The sequence below is a fragment of the Heterocephalus glaber genome, unplaced genomic scaffold (assembly GCF_053883595.1).
Source record: "Heterocephalus glaber isolate CG9 unplaced genomic scaffold, H.glaber_assembly_v1.0 deba00000281, whole genome shotgun sequence".
In the NCBI taxonomy this organism is placed as follows: Eukaryota; Metazoa; Chordata; class Mammalia; order Rodentia; family Bathyergidae; genus Heterocephalus; species Heterocephalus glaber.
Genome location: NW_028258139.1, coordinates 19,163,552 through 19,177,562, shown reverse-complemented (window position 1 = coordinate 19,177,562; position 14,011 = coordinate 19,163,552). Strand labels below are relative to the sequence as shown.

At 36.9% G+C, this 14,011-nt stretch overlaps 1 long non-coding RNA gene across 4 annotated transcripts in view; it reads right to left on the bottom strand.

The window, feature by feature from the left end:
* The window catches only part of LOC147830242 (uncharacterized), a 58,854-nt gene that overhangs the window by 18,381 nt on the left and 26,462 nt on the right, over window positions 1–14,011 (bottom strand). For 3 of the 4 annotated variants that reach the window (XR_015441262.1, XR_015441265.1, XR_015441266.1), the window contains exons 2-3: window positions 9,097–9,390; window positions 234–335 (exon numbers count right to left, since the gene is read on the bottom strand). This is a non-coding gene — a long non-coding RNA (uncharacterized LOC147830242). The remainder of the gene's footprint in view (window positions 1–233; window positions 336–9,096; window positions 9,391–14,011) is intronic. The other variant, XR_015441267.1, reaches the window with a different exon arrangement.

Sequence of the window (14,011 nt, the reverse complement as noted above, 5' to 3'; positions counted from 1 at the left end):
TGAGAGTTCAGCTTTCTATCATTTCACAGCTGAGGCAGACGGTTCCTAAGATTTTGTTTTTAATGTTCTATTAAAGCAGTTGCCATCTGACAGTATGAGTATTTTATTTTTTTGATCAGTGTGCTTTTGACACTGCTGATTATAACATGCTCCTAGATCACACTGAACATTATGCCAGCTCCGCTGGATCAACTTGGAGCGGTTTTCACTCAGGTTTGCTCAACAGCAGTTACCTTCTCCACGGAGAGGCTCCTTTGTCTCCATTGTGTCACTTGCTGCCCTTCTTTGAGAGGTTGTGATCTCTGCACCTCCACAGACACAGGTGATGTCCTTCTCTAAAGTAGGAAAAGCAGCGGGAGGAAAGCAAACTTTGACAACTGCTTGAGACACTCAAATTCTGCCTCCATTCTTCATCTCTCAGGCCCGTGGGTCCCCCATCTTTAAGGAGGTAATTATGCCTGTTTCAGATTGGTTATCTGAGGGTTCTCAGAATGTCTAGGACATCATGGAAGGTCCTATCAAAACCCCTCTCCTGAAGTGATTGGAAGTGACATTGTATAAGAAACTCTTACAAAAAATATCATCTCCTCTCTTGAGGTCAACATAGCAGTGACTGGACAGCCAAAATTGGACTTAAAAGTAACTCCTGATTATAGGCTCTAGACACTTATATTTTTTCATCTTGATCAAGCATTTTAAACATATTTTATTCAAACATGTCTACCTCCTACACTAGCTTTTAAGTTGCTATTGAGGTAGTTTTCAATTCTTTAGGTTTGCATATCCTTGTATCTTGAGTTATAATGTAATTTAAGATGCAAACCAAAATACTTTTTGTGTTTGTTTGTTTGGTACTGGGGATCGAACTTGGGTCCAAAATACTTTTTTGAGGAGAGGGGACTAATATCAATAATTATTCCAAGATGTTAATAAAAAACCAGGCTGTCCTAATCAAACTGATAGGATCACCTTACATATAAATCTTTGCACAAACATATTCACATAAAAAACAGCTAATAAATTCCTAACAAATTAAATACTTAGAGGTCAATTTATCACAAGTCAAAAGAAACATTTCCAAATTCAGACTTGAATACCACTGATCGCATTCTGATCTTAGAATTACTATATACATGACTGGCATAAAAATTCAGTCTTCCAAAATAGATATATCAGTGTGTTCTTGGATTTCTTCCTCTCTTAAAATCCAAACCCCTAAGGGCAGCCAAGTTAGAACCCTCTGTTCTAAATCTCCTAAAATCTGCTTCCTTTCTATTCTCATGACAGCAGTGTTAGCCTAGTTCTAATTATGGATATCCAAAAGGCTTCTGAAGTGATAGTCTTCCTTCTCTTTCTCTTTGTTTGAAACAAACCCATCATTCTCATTTAATCGTAATTAATAAGTTATTAGCTTAAGATAATTAATAACTAATCCACATATATCTTTTGAATTCTACAGTTTTAAAGCCTTGGATATTGCTCCATTGATTTTTATTCTAAAAATCCCAGAACCATCATAGTTGCTGGTCTGATCTCAAAGTTCAGTTGAATCCTAGCAGCCTGTTACCTTCTCATGTAATATCACAGGTCATCTTAACATCTTATGGCTCCCTGAGTTTTTGAGCTACTATAATCTTTTCTACCTTCTTAGAATTGCCTTCCTCTCTTCTATCCTGAAAGAACTTCCACTTTTTATTTCAACTGCAAATCCTTCGTTGCCACTTTGTGAAAAAACTCTGCCCCCCATAGGAAGAATAGTGAATCACTTTCTTTAAGATTTGCAATCACTTTCTCTTACATCTGCATAAGAAGAGAGTGATTGTTTAAATGCCTATGTCTACACTGGGGTATGATATTTGTGAATAACAATTCTATTTCATTAACTTTTCTTTTTCCTGCTTCTTGTAAACAACTCCTGTGTATTGAATATCTGTGTAGGAAGAAAAGGAAATTAAGAAACATAAACCAAGTGATAACAGAACTTCCTGACTTCTGCATATCATTTCAATTCAATATCCTGATGCTCTGCACAGTTAATGTTGCTGCTGCCAACAGTGATCAACAAATGTCTTATTTATTATTATTATTATTGTTTTCTTCTTATTATTTTTGCAGCACTGGGGTCCAAAACTAGGGCCTACTGCATGCTAGGCAAGAACTTCACCACTGAGCTACCCTTCCAGCCTATTCTTATTCTTATTATTAATGTGACGAGCAAACCTCATTTATTGAGCACTGGTGGATTGTTGTCCATCCATGTGAAACTGAGAAGTTGAAATGGACCTTTAACAAAATGAGCTTCTTAAACCTATTTGTCCAGCTTCTTATGCTGAGGGTGACCAGTGCCAGACCCAGCCTTGGTCCCAAAGAAATTTCAACACAACCAGACTTGCAACATGATTTTGAGCCACCAGTTGATCAAAGCTTAGCTAATTCTACACATCCATTTTCCTGACTTCTGCTCTACCACTCTTATCAGTTGGAATGTTCTATGTTTTGTAGGGGCCTGATTAGCTGCCCTTCCAATTTGGCCAAATTGGGAATAAACTCATTTTTCCATTTTATTGGCCTTTTGTAGTACTCTGTGTGGCAAGCAGACAAATGAATCCAGATAGTCAGGGTTCGGGGTCTTTGGTGGGAGCTTAGTAGTATTATAGACAACTATGTTAGATAGAAATTAATGAACAGTCAGTGAGGAATTGGGTCCTCAAAGATGTCAGCACAAAAATTAAAGACATCAGAATTGTGCCTGGAGGCTCCTCTGAAGCAGACCAGGCCTCCATGCCTCCCTTCGGGGTAAAAGTAACTTAAAATTATATTGTAACTAGCAGCAGCTGGTTCAGTAAGTCAAGATAGGTATCAGAAGCCTAAGTTGATTAGAGCATCTAGACCCATCCCTTCCCAAAAATGCCTTTGTTCTTTCCATATACCCTTGCTACGTGATTCATTTCTCTATTGGATCAATGTTGGCTATACTTATAATTAAAGTGATTGTAGTTTGATCCACATTGTACCCATGTTGTGACTTTGCTACAAAAACTACCTCTGACATTTGGGATCCCTTCTTGAAATCCAGGATCTATTCTTATTATTATTATTTCCAATAAAACCTACCTAACTTATTTCTTTGGTTTGCAACTTCATTCCTTGATGTTGTAAGACCATGAACTTCGAACATTTGACATGTAATTGGTCTGGAGTTACAGTTTTTCCTGTATCAGTAATACAAGCTCTATGCTAGTACAAATATATTGTATACCTTCTGCATGCCTACCACTCTTATAAGTTGGTAGATAATAATAACAATCATAATGATATAATTTATGGAGAATCTACTGGTAGGTACAGTTTGAAATTAAGCTCTTTAGAAATAATTGTTTGTTTTTTTTAGAAGAAAACTACATTAAGAAAACTACCCAGAGCCACACAATCACTAAGAAGTGAAATTAAGAATCAATTCTGGGAAGACTGACTGTAGTGTCTAAATTCATAACACATCTGTGATCCTGGAATAAGCCAGGCAAAGCATCTCTATGCCTGGACACTGGCATACACACGAGGAAATAGAAACAGATGATCAATGAATAGGTACATTAAACATGCATTCCAGAACATTTAATAATTCAGAATGCAAGGTTGTGTGCAGGAAACAACTCAAGGAGAGAGAGAGCGGAAAGCAATGGGCAGTGATGGCAGGACACAGGCACAATAAAGACAGTCAGACCTAAGGACTGAATAAACTGGTGGCCCAAACCAGGCTCCACCTTTCTGCAGGAGGACACTACAAACACAGGTGTGTCCAGGGCTCTTCAAAAGTCTAAAAGGCTTAAGAACCTGGAAAAAGATATAGGTGTCTCTTAGATAGGAAGCAGGGTGGAAAGTCTTAGGGACATGTACAGAGCAGAGTAGAGTAGAAGGTAGAATAGAGGAAGGCCTCCTGGAGATTCATACCAGGAATGTTCTGAGAAGTGCATTGCTAGGCAAATTGTGTGAACATCATACAGTGTACTTACACAGGCTGCTATGCTTCAGTGTCACTAGACAATATAATCTTAAGGGTCCACCATACTATATACAGTCTGTTGATTAAAACCTTCTTATGTGTGAATGCTTTTGCTCTTCATTCCAAGTCCAATAGAAAGACGATGGAGGAATTCAAAAGGGATAAGAAGTACCCAAATCCACATCTGTAAAGTACTCTGGCTATTAGGAGGGAGACCAGTTGGGGCATCATTGTAGAGGGACAGTATTAAATGCTAGTTGTTCGAACTAGGAGTGTACCACTGTGGTTGGAGAGAGATAGCTGAATGAGTTTCACATTTTCTGCTCATCATGACTTTATGAGGAAATACCTGATGCTCAGAGTGATTTAGTATTTTAACCAAGAGAAACATCAATGTCCCATTACATGAACTGAGTAGAGATTTGAACCTCAGTTTGTTTGGTTCCAAAGCCTATGTCTTTTCTGTTCTGACATTTCTGAGAGAAGATAAAGTTCAGAAAATGCTGAGGCTGCTTTGGTTGATAGTAATCCTGACAGTGAAACTCAAGGGTACAAGGTAGTGTGCAAATTATATTTACAAATGCACATAGCAGAAGGAATTCTCCACTGTTCACATGAGCAGTAATCATAGGTGTGTGTTTTGTTTGTAATGGCATTGCTATGATCAAGATCACTATAATTCCTTCCTGCCCTTGATTCCCTTGGAACTGAAATGACCTCAGAGATTGCAGACAAGAGTTATGTTTTATGGCTGGGATGACTAGATAAAAATCCAGGTATCAGGTCTAGAAGAAATTAAAGGCAACATATTAAAAGAAAAAACCCTCATGAGATCATTTTTGATACAAAAAGTAATGGATGACCAGGGAATTCTGTTGAAGTTCAGCTACTATACTCCAGTATAAAACCAATTCCAAGCAATGGCTTCAACTGTGTCTGAGAAGCAACATGGTAGGGAGATGTGGAGAGGTGTTGCAGGTTCCTGAGGGAAAAGTTCCAACTCCTTTTCGTGATATCAGCAGTCCTTCATAATTTGTATGATTTAGTGTGAATCATATCAACCAATCATCAAGAAACAATTGCCGCTGTGTACTTCCCACATCATTCCAGCCAGGAGTGGTTTAAAATTTTCTCAAAATAGCATGTTGATAGAACTATGCCTTCTGAGTTATTTTGCCTCTTGCATAAAAATGCTTTGTCCTCACCCCTCCTCTATGACCAGCATGATATTTTCATTTGTTCATTGAGATGAAGACCAAATATTTTATTTCTAAAACTCCACTTTTCTCAATGCCCTGGATTGGATCTCAATGCCTCCTATGCTTTTGATAACATTTCAGTGCTCTTGTCCTTCACTTCTGGGCAGAAATCACCACAGATTACTACCATTATCAATGTACTTGTTAGTCTAAGAATAAACCTCATGATTGCTGCTTTAAGATGACTTAATCATCTCTGTATCCTCAGCCATCAGAACCATGCCCTGGCAGAAAATAAGTTCTCTTTTGAATAAATTAGTTGCTGAATGCATGGTCTTTTGTCAGTAAAGAAATAAATATATACAAAACATATTCAATAAATAATAATTTATCACACATTTCAAAATGCACATGAAAACTGTTGTGATAGATAATGTCATGCCAATTGATTTCATTCAAAACTTCCACAATTCTAGGAGATGTTCTCTCCAGCTGCATGTTAATAGGTGAAATAATGCTGGGCTTCGTACCCTTGCCTTCTATGAAGGCGCCATATTGATCAAGTCAATGACGTCACGGTGGGTAATGGACAGAAATAGCAGCAGAAACAAACAATTTAGGTTTTTGTTATTTGCAAAATGAAAAAAATAGTCATAATATTTATGATAGCACAATAATTTAAGAAGTATAATTCTTCATACTATTATCACTACCATCCTCACTTGACTGTGTGAAAGAATGAACATCTGAACACCAAAGAAAAAATACTTCCAATGAAAACCATTGTCTGAAATTACTGAAATCCTTCATACTTCCATTTTATCTTTTAAACTATTTTGAATGTCTAGGCCAATCAGTGTCAACAGATTAGAAAGGAAGCTTCTAAACTTCATGAGCAATCACAACATTTAAATCTACTCGAAGTAAGATCGTGAGAGTGATGAGGACTTATGCCCAAAGGATTAGCACAATCCTCTGTCTATGTGTAATAGGAAGGACACTCTCCCTTTCTTCATTTCCACCTGGAAATACAGTGCAATGTAGACTGCAGCATTTCAAGAAAGAAAAGAACTTATTGCCATAAAACACGCTTATGGATATGAATAGGCCAGCTTAAAACGTTTTCATACATTTTGTGACCAGAAAGCAAAATTAATGTATACTTCATTGTAAAACACTTTATAAATGCTTTAATCTATACAAGTTCATAAAGTTGCCACCATTCCATTACTTGGATGAGGAAATGATGTTGCTTAAATCCCTGTCCCCTCTCTTTTTACAAGTTGCAAAAGAGTGCATATTCACCTTCTTACACAAAAGTGTTTTCTCAATGAGTGTTCAAATGTATTATTTACTGGGCTGAACAAAAATGGGCTTCGACAGGATTGGAATATCTCATGTTCTTTGGAGGGGATATATCAAATGTGTGATTTTAGTCTTTTAATACATACCGACCTAGAAATATTGTAGGAGATACTGAGCTAGGTGAACAAAGTAGATGACTTCTTTATCCTAGAAAGGAAAATAGCATAGTGGGCATTACCTGTGTGGTGTTATACTTTCTAATGCAGGGGGAGGATAGAGGTGCAGTGGGAACCCATAAAGGACCCTAATGCAGGCTGGGAGACTTCAGTGATGAGTAACGGCAGTGCAGGGAGAAGGCATAATATATAAAGAGATCCTAGAGGAAAGGGACAACTGAAATGACCAGTTTCAAAGGTCACAGATTAAAAGGCATAATTCAAAGAGGGGCCAAGTATAAAACAGTAAAAGGGGGTAGAAGCAAGTGGTGTACAGGAAGGGACAAAGATAAATAGAAATCAATCTAGAGGGAGTTGTATAGAATACCAGGAGAAATAAAAGGATAGGGTGCTGACAAATTTATCTACCTAGTGTCAGTGTGGGGTTTGCATGCAGTGTTGTATATTTAATAGGTTAAGGCTAAGAGATGCACCTAGGGTACTGCTGGGGAATTTCTTGGAAGAGTGAAATTTTCTGAGACTAGTGACCCAAGGGATTCAAAACTTTTGCCTCTGTTCTATGTAAAGCTATAATAGTATAACAGTAGTTAACTAGGGCTGGTGGCACAAACTATATAATGAGACCCTGTCTCAAAAACAAAATGAAAGAAGACAAAAAATAGTTATGCCATTTATTGAACACTTATCATATACTAGTCTCTGTTCTCTGCAAATATTTTTTCTCATTTAACCCTCATCAACAAATTTTGGGAACTTAGCTAAAGTAGCCAGGGGAGTAGATGAGAGTGAAAATGACATATTTATGATACTAATTTATTTGAGAAAAATATTTTGTGACACCAACTAATTTTACAAATTTATTCTCCTTGAAACTTTCAGTCTAATTTTTAAGAAGAAATTGTCTCAGCTTGTAGATAAAATAATGAGTTTGGGATCAGATTATTGATCTAAATTTATAATGCTAGTGAAAAAACTAACATTCTCTCCGAATTAATTCAGAAGATTTGTTTATTGCCTATGATATGCCAGACTTTGTTAGGTGCTGAGTCAACTTGTGGCTCCAACAGACCAGTTTGTGTAAAGAAATAGTAAAAAGATCAAAATAGCCTAGGAAAGTCAGTCAGTTCACTGAAAGCCTCTAGCTTATTTCTGAAAATTTGGGATTTTATCCTTAAGTGTAATGGAAAAACATTTCTTCATTTCTGCAGAGGAATCATATGGAATGGTTTACATTCTCAAAATATTACACTGGCTATAGCAGGACATATAATGTTTTGAATAAAAATCAGGTAAAACAAATTAGTAGACTGGATCTGGATAGGGCTATGAAGAAAGAAATGAAGGGAATAAGTATCAGGAGTAGAATTTCCAGGATACAATGTATCTTAGACATGCATAAGAAAGGGAAGTGAGTTCTCTATGCTCCAAAACCCACTATTGCTACAATTTAAGCAACCAAACTAGTTCGCAAGTCATGTAGGCAGAGTGATTATTTCCTAATGAGGTCGAATAGAAATGACTAAGGATATCTGCTGGCCTCAGTAGTTTCGGTTTATCTGGGTTCAACAGAGAAAGGCTGATATTCTTTGTTGTTTGTGGCCCAAAAGTCGCTGTGATCTTAGGAGAACAAACAAACTGAAAACTCATTTCCCTGCAAAGTCTACAGCTTTATCAGAAGAGTGCTGGTATAATTCTCCGAGTTGTTCATATGTTTCACTAACTATGAATCAGTTGCATTTTCAGGACCTCCTCATTAGAATAAGTCAAGGTGCTCATATACCAAAACCCAGGTTGCAAGGATTTCTCACAAGTCCCTGGAAGATAAGACAGTATTTGCATGGGGTGGTAATTTGGCAGGGTGCCGAGCCATACTATCGCTGAAACTCTGTTAGCATTTCTTCTTGAAACCATATTTTCTGCCTTGACTATCTGGCAGTTTTGGATTGCCTCAGGCTGATAATTGGCAACTAAGCTGTTAGACCAGATGGCATTTATTTATTTATTTTATAAAGGAAAGGGAGGAAAAAAGCACCATGCAAATTGTAAAGTCCATTTTTAGTTATAGAACAGAAAAAATAAAAGAGAAAAGAAATTGATTTTAAGCAGTTCCAGATGTTATGTGCTTTTTTATTTGCAAAGCCACATCTAAAAAGAGAGTGCCATTAAAAACAAAAACAGAGACAGAGAAAAGAAGTAAAAAAGAACCCACAGAATAATGTTTAGTTGAATTTGCTTGTTAGAGTCTGCATTTACAGTGAATAAGAATGTTTTTAAAGGCTGGAGAAAGAAATCACACAATTTACATATGAATAATTACTTTCATACAGTGTATACACGAGGAGGAGAACAGAGCAGCCTCAGCTGCTGAAAGTTCCCTAGTGTTGTCTTAATCACCAGGCCTCTGCCAGCCTACCTTGCTTGTTCCAGGAGCCATCTGCAAGGTTCTATTGTGTTCTTCTTTCTTCAGATGTTTCCTCTGGTCCAAAGGAGGACTTTAATTAGCATCCATTAACACATTGCCAAGAGTAGCTTTCATCAGCCTTTTATATCACTTCAGATAGAGGAAGAATAATGACTCCTATAATACATTGTGTCTTGTCTTCAGTCAATATTCCAAGATTCTCTAGACTTTACAATCTAGCATGAAACTCTTCATTTGAGTTGCTGCAATTTTGCTTGGTAATATTCTAAGAAATTGGCAGATGCACTGTAGTGAAATTTAAAAAGTATAAAATAAATAACAGACGCTTCTGTCATTTGACTTTCTTTTTGCAAGGACAATCAATTTTCAAATGATCAAGTTAGGAAACAACATGTATAATCAATCGCTTTACATCAATGGAGTTGATAATTACACTTTTGAATATTAATTGTTTTGTATGCACTGGGCATTATTTTAGGTATAAGAAATGTAACAATTAACAGAAGAGAACAGATTCTGCAGTCAGAAAACAAAGACAAAACATTTAAATATGCAAACGATGACATAATTAAAACATCTGCATTGCTCTTCTCTGTCACAAAATAAATACTCTCAGAAAAAAATCTAGAATTCAGAATAGCAGAAAAACATTTCTCATGTAGAAAGAGATAAGAAAGAAAGAAAAGGAAGAAAGCAAGAAAGAAAAGAAAGGAAGCTGATAATTAAAGATTCTCATTGCTAAACTAAAAAATGGTGGAAGTCATGAAGGTTATTACATGAATAATTTTTATTTCATCATTGATTTAGGAAATGACCTATGTTTTAAATGATAAACGAACATTGATTTTCTGAAAATAATGGAAAAGTAAATTATTAAAATCAAATCTTTAAATATGCTATTAAATACAGAAGATTGTGTGCATACAGCACAAAATTAACTCTTTTTATCCACTGATAAGGGTATTGTAATTGGAATTGTGACACATGGAGATTCTAAACAGTACAATAACTGCAATTCTGGCACAGAGAAAGAATCTTTAAATAGATTTTATACATACACACACACAATTTTTAAAACAGAACACACTGTGTTAGCTTTCAATTGTAGCAAAATACCTGAGACAAATAGCCTATAAGAGGAAAAGTTTATTTTGGCTCACAGTTTCAGAGGGTTCAGTTCATGTCACTTGACTCCACTGCTTACAGGCAAATGACAATGCAGAAATATCATGTAGAAGGCATAGGGAGGGGACATTGCTTACCTCAGGATGGTAGCAGGCAGAGAAAGAACGAAGGGGCTGGGGACAAGATACATCTTCTATTCAGGTCCCCAGTGAAATACTTCCTCCAAATAGACCCTATTTCTTACAGTTCCTAGCATCTCCCAACAATCGGTTCAATTATGAAGCCCCCGATGGAATAATCCATTGATACGATCAGAGCCTTCATAGTCTAATCACTTTTCAAGTGACCCACTTGTAAACATTGCTGCACTAGACACAATACCTTCAACACCTGTGGCTTTGTAGGACATTCCATATCCAAACTATAACACTGAATGAAACCAGTGTGTGTGTGTGTGTCTGTATGTGTGTGTGTAGTGATTTTGAGAATTCAGTGAGTAAAACTGAAAATTCAGGATTATCTAAAGCATTGAATTGATGCCAGAAAAGAGATAAACTGATAGAAAGGGCCATGGAGGTAATGATTGGGTAGGCAGAATTCTGAGAGCACACAGCTAGGATTTACATGTTGGACTCAGACATTTCCGATTATACGGCTTTGAGTAAGTTACTTAATGCACCTCAACTTAAATACATTCTTTGCAAAAGGGAGCAATACCATTTACCTTACAGTATTGCTGTGATGATCATGTGACTGTGTTCCAGTGAAGCAGTTGTGGCAGTGCCTGGACCTCAGAATAAATCTTAGCTATTGATTACTCTTTCTTCTTCCTTCATCACTCACATATTAATCCTTTTCAGGTATCAGATGTTGTAAAATGAGGAGTTCTGTCAAATTAGTAAATCTTTTACCCTCATTTGGCTTTTATCTCTAGCAAGAAAAGTAAAAAATAAAGTTCCCTCTGCCCCACTAAATTTGAATGTTTGGAAATGAGACAGACAACTTCATCCCTCTGCTATCCATAAACAAATACAAAAACACCAACCTTACTATGCTGAGAACTCAGCTGCCTTCAACTGCTGCATTGGAATTCAACTCCAAGGCAATACAAAAAAAGGCCTTTGAGTTGGTAGGGAATGGTAGGTGGAGCATATGGAGAGGATGCAATCAGGTGAATAATATAGCCAGTGAAAAATCAAAATTCTCACAGTGCAAAAATTTTGGAGACAGCATTGTTATAGCCTGAATTACTATGTCATTTTAAAATTCATATATTGAAATTCTACCCCCAGTGGGATGGTCTTAGGTGGTGAAACCATTGGTAAGTGATAGCATCATGCATGGGATTAGTGTCCTTATACAACAGACCTCCAGAGTTCCCTTGAACCTTCCTCATGTGAACCAAGAAGGTGCTCTCTACAAACCAGAAAGCAGATTCCACAAGACATCAAATATGTTGCATGAAAGTTTATATTAAAAATAAAAGAATGAGGATGTAAATGAAGTACAGCATATACCATAAAGCTATAGAGTATCACTAAAGAAATAATATCTTTGAGCTTCTAAAGAGAAATGCAACACTGGTGCAAACATAGTAAAGACAGCAGCTAAGAAGGCAGCTTTAAATGATGAGGAGCAACAGACCACTGCATACCGAATGCTGTTTAAAGCATTTTTATATTAAAGGAAAAAATGAAAGAAATATGGCTAGAGGACACTGAAATGAGGCAAAAATAGCCATGTTCAAAGTGCCTTAAGGGGCTGCAGTTCAGGAAAGATAAAACTTTCAAATAACACACACATCACACACACACCCACCCACACACACACACACACACACACACACACACACACACACACATTTTATCAGGTAATTATGGAAAATAGCTAATGACATTTTCAGTTAATTTGAAAGAATCACAGTAAAATCGGTATGGGATAAAGAGTGAAAAAAGAAACTTAAATCTTATCCCAAATATGATTGAATAAAACAGTATTGCACATGTTTGCTTCACCTTTTTTTTTTTTTTTTTTGGCAGTACTGGCAACTGAACTCAGTACCTTGTGCTTGCAAGGCAGGCGTGATGCCACTGAGCTAAATTCCCAACCCCACTTAATTTTTTTTTAATTCATTAAGTTTTATAGGCACATTTTAAGTATACAATATGATGACATTCATCTTTGGGAATTGTACCGTTACATGATGCATCTTGGTTCTTATTTTTTCCCCATTCCCAGCCCTCCCTTCACCCCTTCCACCCCTCCCTATTTACAAAGACTTTGTTTCCATTTTTTCTTTTTCTCGTATTTTTTCCTTTCCGTCCTTTTCTTTCCACTTCCCCTTTCTCTTTGGACATTTTCTTCCTATTTCACATTATCTCTTATACATTTCGATCCTCCTTTAAACTTTCATTTTCTCACACCAGAGAAACTACTCAGTATTTACACATGTGTGTCCTATTTATTTCAATTAAGAGTATAGCCTCAATGTGCATCCATTTAGCTATCAATGACTCTAATTTCTCATTCTTTATGGCTGAGTAGTACTCCATTTTATAAAAAAAAAACCACATTTTTTGTTCAGTCTCCAGTTGATGGGAAATTGGGCTGTTTCCAAGTTTTAGCTATTACAAACTGTGCTGCTATAAACATGGATGTGCATATATCACTGTAGTATGATGCTTTTTTTTTGGTACCGGGGATTGAACCTGGGTCCTCAGCTGGTGAGGCAAGCGGTGGAACCACTGAGCTAAATCCCCGGCCCCAGGGACGCTTTTAAGTCTTTGGGGAAGGTACCCAGCAGAGAAATAACTGGATCAAAGGAACCTGCAGCCCTAGTTCTTTGAGGTATCTCCATACTGATTTCCACAGTGGTTGCACCAGTCTACACTCCCACCAGCAGTGGAGCAGGGTTCCTCTTTCCCCACATCCCCGCCTGCATTTGTTATTGGTCGATTTCATGGTAGCAGCCATTCTTTCTGGAGTGAGGTGGAATCTCAGCATTGTTTTCATTTGCATCTCTTGAATGATGAGTGATGTTGAATATTTTTTTCATATGTTTATTTACTGTTTCTATTTCTTTGTCTGAGAAATGTCTTTCCATTTCACATGGCCATTTTTGGATTGGGTCTTTAAATTTGGGAAGTCTGATTTTTTTACTATTCTTTATATAGTCTAGATAGTAGATCTTTGTCTGAAGAACAACTGGTAAAAAATTTTTTTCCACATTGTGGATTGGCTCTTCACTCTGCTGGTGGTTTCTCTTGCTGTCCAGAAGCTTTTGGCGGGGGTGTTGGGGGATCAAACTCAGGATCTTGCACTTGTGAGGCAGGCACAAAGACACAGATAAATCCCCAGCCCACAGAAGCTTTTTAATTAGATGAGATCTCAGTTGTTGTTTCTTTGTGCTAGTTCATGGGCAACTGAGGTTTTATTCATGAAATCTTTTACTAACCAATGTCTTCAAAAGTTTTACCTAACCTCTCTTCCAGCCGGTTTAGTGTTTCTATTTTAATATTTAGATCTTTGATCCATTTTGATTTTAGTTTAGTGCATGGTGAGAGATATAGGTCTAGTTTCACAAGATGAAAACCAATTTTTCCAGCACCATTTATTAAAGATGCTATCTTTCCTCCAGTGAGGGTGATTGGATTCTTTGTGAAAGATGAGGTGGCTGAGTATGTCTGGAGTTATTTCTGCATCTTCTAATTTGTTCCACTGATCCTCACTCAGGTCTATTTCTTTGCAGAATTATGCTGTTTTTAATCACCTTGATCCCCAA